Source organism: Ochotona princeps, chromosome X, assembly GCF_030435755.1.
Source record: "Ochotona princeps isolate mOchPri1 chromosome X, mOchPri1.hap1, whole genome shotgun sequence".
NCBI classification, from domain to species: Eukaryota; Metazoa; Chordata; class Mammalia; order Lagomorpha; family Ochotonidae; genus Ochotona; species Ochotona princeps.
In genome coordinates, this window is record NC_080865.1 from 9,487,707 (window position 1) to 9,494,945 (window position 7,239).

Consider the following 7,239-nt stretch of genomic DNA (forward strand, 5'->3'; position numbering starts at 1 on the left):
TTGTCTATTGCTATTTTTGTTTGTTTTTTGTTTGAAAAGTAGAATGATGGAAAAAGAGGCAGACAGAGACAGAGAGAGGAAGATTTCCATCCGCTGGTTCATTCACCAAATGGCCACAGTGGCCAGAGCTGGACCAATTTCAAGCCAGGACCTTCTTTCAGGTCTCTCACATGGGTGCAGGGACTCAAGGTTCTTGGCCATGCTCTGCTGTTTTTCCCAGGCCACAAGCAGGGAGGTGAATGGGAAGGTGGATCAGCTGGGACATGAACCAGCACTCATGTGGGATGCCAGCATTGCAGATGGCCGTTTAACTCGCTACACCACAGCACCAGCCCCATCTGACTTTGAAATAAACAAATCAATCTTTTAGAAAAAAAATGGCTAAATAGTACAGTCGCAGAGTCTGAAATGCAAAATAATATGAAAATATACAGTGAAGAGTCTCATTCTCATCTCTGCCCCCATAGTCTTCCCCAAGGACTACAGTGTCACTAGGTGCTTAGGTTTCCTTCCAGAAATATTGATACCCCAAATGTGCTCATAGTATATGGTATTTGGTGATTTCCTTTCTATGTCTTCTTCAAAATCCTTACATGTAAGAGCAGCAATTTTTCAGATGGAGAAATGAAAAACGTAGCAACAAGAACTGAAATTAGTCATTTTGTGGAAATGGGAAAATGAGTGTATTTTGTTTCAGTCAGACTATTGTAATGCATTGAAAAGCATTGAAAGGAATGGATTGTGGGAAGAGAAAATAACATGACATCAAGGCACAGTAATTCAGCCTTGGTTCATTAATCATTCCAGTAACAAGGACAACCAATATTGAAAAAGAGTTCAGGGCCCAGCGCAATAGCCAAGTGGCTAAGTCCTCACCTTGCATGCACCAGGATCCCATATGAGCACTGTTACCTGTCCTGGCTGCTCCTCTTCAATCCAGCTCGCTGCTTGTGGCCTGGGTGAGCAGTTGACAGGCCAAAGCCTTGGGACCCTGCACCTGCGTGGGAGACCCGGGAGAAGCTCCTGGCTCCTGGCTTGAGATCAGCTCACTCTGGCCATTGCGGCTGCCTGGGTAGTGAACCAGCAGATGGAAGATCTTTCTGTCTTTCCTTCTCTCTGTAAATCTGTCTTTCCAATAAAAATAAACATAAATAAATCTTTTTAAAAAGAAAAAGAGGGCCAGGTGCAGTAGCCTAGCTGCTAAAGTCCTCACCTAGAATGCCCCAGGATCCCATGTGGACATGGGTTCTAATCCCGGCAGCCCCACTTCCCATCCAGCTCCATACTTATGGCCTGGGAAAGCAGTCGAGGATGGCCCGAGGCCTTGGGACCCTGCACCCACGAACTCCTGGCTTTGGATCGGTGCAGCTCTGACTGTTGCGGCCACTTAGAGAGTGAATCAATAGACAAAAGATCTTCCTCTTTGTCTCTGCTCTTCTCTGTACATCTGACTTTCCAATAAAAACAGAATAAATCTTTAAAAAGAAAGTTCAAGTGGAGCTGTGGTTATGCAACAAGGTGGAGGAATCCACCATGGTGGGAGGGTTTGGGGAGGGGTGGGAGAACCCAAGTATCTATGTAACTGTGTCACATAATACAATGTAATTAATGAAGTTAAATAATAAATAATTAAAAAAAAAAAGAAAGTTCAAGTGGATAAAAAAGACGGTGTCTCTGAATTCAAACATTAGAGAGAATTCTATCTCCCTAGACTTGAGCAACAATTGGGAGGTGTGTTTTCGGAGCATAGTATTTCTAACTGATCCGTAAATCACACATCCATTGGGAACTGACACAAATGAGTTTAAAAAAAAAAAATAGCAAGCTTAACAGATGAATCTGTGAATGGCGATCGGATTGGAGGAGAAACTGGGATTTTGAGTTTATGTTGGTGACTAGTGGCATGCAGGCTCACATATGTGGCTCCTTTTCCAGGCTCTGTGTGTTGCTTTTGAAGTCTGTAAGCTCGGGAGTCTTAAAGCTGATATTTTTAGCGCAGGAAATAGGCTTTTTTCCTTGAAGACTGATAGTTGCAAATAAATATTGTATAGTTTGGGCATACATATGCTACATGAGATACAAAGTGTGAAAAAAATTCCCAGCCCATGCCTGTGAAGTGGCGTGTTTTTAAAATATACAGAATAAATTAAAGGAGGTTTATGTGTATTAAAGTATAGTCTAAGGGTGAAAGAATAATGAGGTTTGGGGGACAAGCCAAGTTCTGAATACCGGTATTTCAGCCCAACTAAAAGGAAAACAAAGTAGATTTCATGACTAGATCATGCTCGGGACCTTTATTCTTCCATCCTCCTCATTCTCCTCTTCTTCCTCCTCCTCCTCCTCCTTCTTCCTCGTCTAAGATTTATTTAACTAAAAAGGCAATGTGACAGAGAGACAGAGATTTCTCCCATATGCTTATTTACTCCAAGGCTAGCTACAACAGCTACTGGGCCAAGCTGAAGCCAGGATCCTGGAACTCCATTTGGATCTCCTGTGTGGGTATAGGGCCCAAACGTTCGGGCCATTTTCTGCTGCTTTCCCAGGTGCATTAGCAGGGAGCAGAATCAAAAGTGGAGCAGTCGGGACTTGAATCTCTGCTCCCATATGTGATGATGGGTTGCAGATGGTGGCTGTACATGCTGTGCCTCAATGCTGGCTGAATGTTTTGACTTTCTACAGAACCCTGCCCCTGGCTGACTATAGCAATGTTTCTGGAGAAGCTTAGGACATGTATCACCCTTGGGGGTGGGGGGTAAAATAACTGACTTATGCAGGAATACAATAACCCATGTTTCACCCTCAAGGTAGTACAACTTTGCAGAGCAATCCACAACCCAGGAGCCCCTCCCCTCCCTTTACTCCTTATGTAACACCAGAGTCTTGTGATGACTTTCTCTCCTTCTCTGTCTTTTTTGCTTTATAGGTTCAGCCTAAAGAACACACTTGAAATATAAACACATCATTTGTATACAGATATCTTTCCTAGCCTCTGTGTACACAGAGAACCAAAGCTAAGATAGTATCATAGGTTCATAGGACCCAATTAAGAAGAAACTGATCAAATTTGATGCCTTTGGAAGACTTCCCATAAAAGTAGCATAATATAAATTAATATTGATCTCCTATTGAAGAATATGGGAATTAGGTAAGTCTTTTTCTCATATCTGTGAAATGCAGAGCATTTTATAGTATCAACAAGCTATGTTCTAGAGTAACTACGCAGTATATCAACTGTAGACATGTCCTAATTTAAGAAAATATGGTCCAAAAGATACTCCATAACAGGAGTTGTAGTGTTTCCTTATTGTGAATTCCTAGAAAAAGATTTCACAATAAAACCATGATTCTGGTTTCATTATGTGTATAATCCATGTGTACATGCATCAATACAATCGCATCAAATTAGATTTTATATCACAGTGCTTTTTCTTTTCTCACTGTAGACATTCACATGAATGCTTAAACACTATGCTGTCATTTTCGCTGGATTCTGTTATGTAACATTTTTCTCTTTTTAGCCTCTCAATTTTTTCTTCTTCCTTTCATTCTGCCTACACCTATATCTGCAATTCTCTTTGCAGACAGCCAGCTCAAACCACCAAGTAGGAAGCATTTCACTCTTATTTCCATGCTATATTTCCATATCTTTCTCCCCCATTTTATGTACAAGTGTATTTTTCATTTTACAAAAGTGAGATAATATTCAGAGTACTTCTCTTAATCTTGATCTTTTCACTTAATAATATTGCTAAATGACTACATTAAGATTGCACATCCATCTGTATTTAAGTCAAAAATCTATTATCTGGATCTGGAAACTGCCTGAAGTTTTTCTCATCTAGTCTGAGCTCCACTAGGTGGCGATGCAGCAAGGCCAACTCTGCACAAGCCTCCCATTCTGCAGCTAAGGCTGGGAAGCAGCAATTTACCTGGGTGTCTTCTTAGAGCAATGCAAACAGGCAAGAAAAGGAGCCTGAACAAACAGGGAAGTAAATCAGACGAGCTAGCACGAAGCCAGTGGGGCAAGAGAAAGGAAAAAAAATGGAAACAGATATTCAGCCTCTACAATCCTTTCCCTAAATGCTTTCTTCAGTAAAAAGCTAGTATAGCATAGTAGTTAAGAGAATCAACTCACAAATCAGAAGGGAAAATGAGCATGTAAAAATAGCTAGAAAATTGTAATTGACAAAAGTAATGATGCAGATTAACTCTACCAGGTACTGAAACATACCATAAAGCCCCTATCAGACTATGTTATTTTAATTATACACATGAGTTTATGATTTAGTGAAATAGAGGAAAATGTCCAGAAATAAGCTAGAAATTTCCAAATTCCAAATAGAATTCTGTCAATGACTGAAATGGCCTCTCACATCATGGAGGGCAACGATGAATTTTGAAATGGAATCTTTGTTTCCTAGGACTGAAGTAACTAGTTACCACAACCTGGGTAATCTAAAGCAAGAGAGATGTAACTGTTAATGATCCTGAAAACTGGAAGGCCAACATCGAAGTGTCATGAGGGCTAGTTCCTTCTGGAGACTTGAGGGACTATCTATGCTATGTGTTTGCTAGGTTCTGGTGGTTCCAGTAATCCTTAGTGTCCCGTGATTTATAAATGCCTCACATCAATCTCTGACTCTTCACATCACTTTCCCTGGATGTTTTTCATCATTTGTCTGATACAAGTATACTCATCATTGGATTTAGGATCCATCCAGTTAATATAAAATGATCTCACCTTAACTTAATTACATATGCAAAGATCCCTTTTCCAAATTCCACATGCACAGTCTCTGGAAACCTATCCTTTTGGCAGATACCATTCTACCCATCAGAAACAGATTAAATGGGATCTGAACCATACACCATATACATAAACTAACTCCAAATGGATCAGAGATGTAAATATAAAAGTGAAACCACTCTATATTCGTGCCTCTCAATTCATTTTTCTAAGTGGAGAAGGCATTTGGTGTAGGTACTAAGATTCCAACATCTTAATACCCAAGGTCTGTTCCAGTCCTGGCTCTAGCTATTGACTCCAGTTTCCTGTTAATACATACAGATCCTGAGAGGCAGCAGTGAGGGCTCAAGTAGTAGTAGAGTCCCTGCCTCCCAAGTGAACTATCTGGATTACATTTCTGGCTCCTGACTTTGCTCAGGCCTAAGCGCTAGACATATTAAGTGCTAGGAGAAAAACCTGGGTTTATTTCTTTAGAATCTGAATTTTGGGATATCCCAATGTAACTGCAGATCAAAGTCCAGATATTTCAGAGAAACAAATTAGTCAGCAGATACAAAGCACTTAGAATTATAAATGGGCCAGTAAATAATGAATAGAAGACATGCCCTTAAGTTTGTTGTTTTGTTTATTGTTGTTTTTGCTTCACCTTCAGCTTAATTTCTCCTTCTAGCTCCATAAGGTAGCGCTTGCTTAGGAGTGCAATTTTGTCATCCTGACTTCTCTCCCCCGTAAAGTGGAATCACAAACATTGGAATTATACCTCTTTGAACTCCTTCACAGCCACTAGGATTATTTCCCAGGAATGAAATAAGCCATGTTTCTTCTTTCTTCTGCAATGGTATGCCTTAGTAGCTTACTATACTTCCCTCATTTTCTCATGTGCTCCAATAAACAGTAACACTCAGAAAAGAATGACTCCATCTTGAATTGTCTCCACTCTGTTACAGTTATATGTCTTGGAAAATAACTTTCCTGCCTTTTCCTTATACCATAACCTAAAGGGCACTTCCAGTTCTACAAATATCACAGATCTCTTCCAACACCATCTGCTATAGGAGGTCTGTCTAGAGAAGGCCCCCCGACCTCTATAGTGAAACAAACAGGGACATGTCCTTCTCTATATAATAATGAAGTTTTCTAAGGTTACAGCCTCCCCAGTGGAGCACCGCAACAATTTTTGCCATGTTTGCTGCTTGAAAACACCATTTATGGGGATTGAACACACAGACTAGTTGACTGTTGGCCCACATGCCTGGGAAACCTCAAAGCATCATAAATCTTGTGTTTGGGGCACAGCACCCAAAGTAACAGCAGCTTTGAATGTAAGAGTAAGTCCCAATACAAGAAGGATCTCCAAGTCTCAGCACCCAAGAAGTGCTGAGCTGACTTGAGTGTTGCGATATCAGGGAGTGAAAGGTGTTTGTATTGGCAGTAATAAATTTCCAAACATATCTAGTTTCAACTGAGAGTTATGAAGAGCTGGAAAGACATCATTCCCACCTTTTCAGCAAGAAAACTATCTGTATGAACCAGAAATTGATAACTTCTTTCTCTCTCTCTCTCTTTTAAAAGATTGATTTTGTTTGAGAGGTGAATGGCAGAGAGACACAGTCAAAGACATCTTTCATTCATGGGCTCACCCGGCAGATGACCACAATGGCCAGGGCTGGGCCAGGACAAAGCCAGGAGCCAGGAGATTCGTCCAGTTTTCCACATGCGTGGTGCAGAGTCCCAAGAACTTGAGTCATCTTCTATTGCTTTTCCAGGCGAATTAGCAAGAAGATGGATTGAAAGTGGCACAGCTGAAATACCCACGACATCAACCACAGACAGTTCTCTTCAATCTGTTAGAAAGCTGAGATCAAAAGGCAGACCATTATTGTAAAATCTTGAGTCAGTTACTTCCAGGGGCAAACAGGATGTAAGTCTTGTCTTATATGGGACAGATGCCATCTGAATGTCATATTAAGCTAGTATAAAGTTTACACTGCAACTTTTAATGAATTACTAAATCACATACGAATGAATTTGAAATTGTAAAATTCCTGGGGACTTCAGATGTGGGTGGGTATATCCTTTAACAGGTTTTCACCCAGGAATCCCATAAGATTCTTCCAGGGGGAGCGTCTAAGAAGAGTTCTTCCTTTTGATAGTGCTGACTGGGTGAGAGTGAGATAAGCCACTGTGAGAAATCATAAAATAAAATTTCATTTTATATCACAAGGCTTAATCTGCTGAGGAAAATGAATCCCAATCTAGATCCTGAGGACACTGGTGAAATTTTGCTACAGTTGGGGAAAGGAACAAGTTGAACCATCAAGTTCTAACCCCTCTCCCCAACACAGGTCCACAACACCTGCCAAAGGTTGAGGTTTAATCAAAGCATCAGCGACAAGTCTCACAGCCAACCCCACCACCTTGCCAACAAACAAATGTTATTGGGAAACAGCTGGGAGAGTCACAGGAGACAGATTGTCTCTGGGTAGCAACAC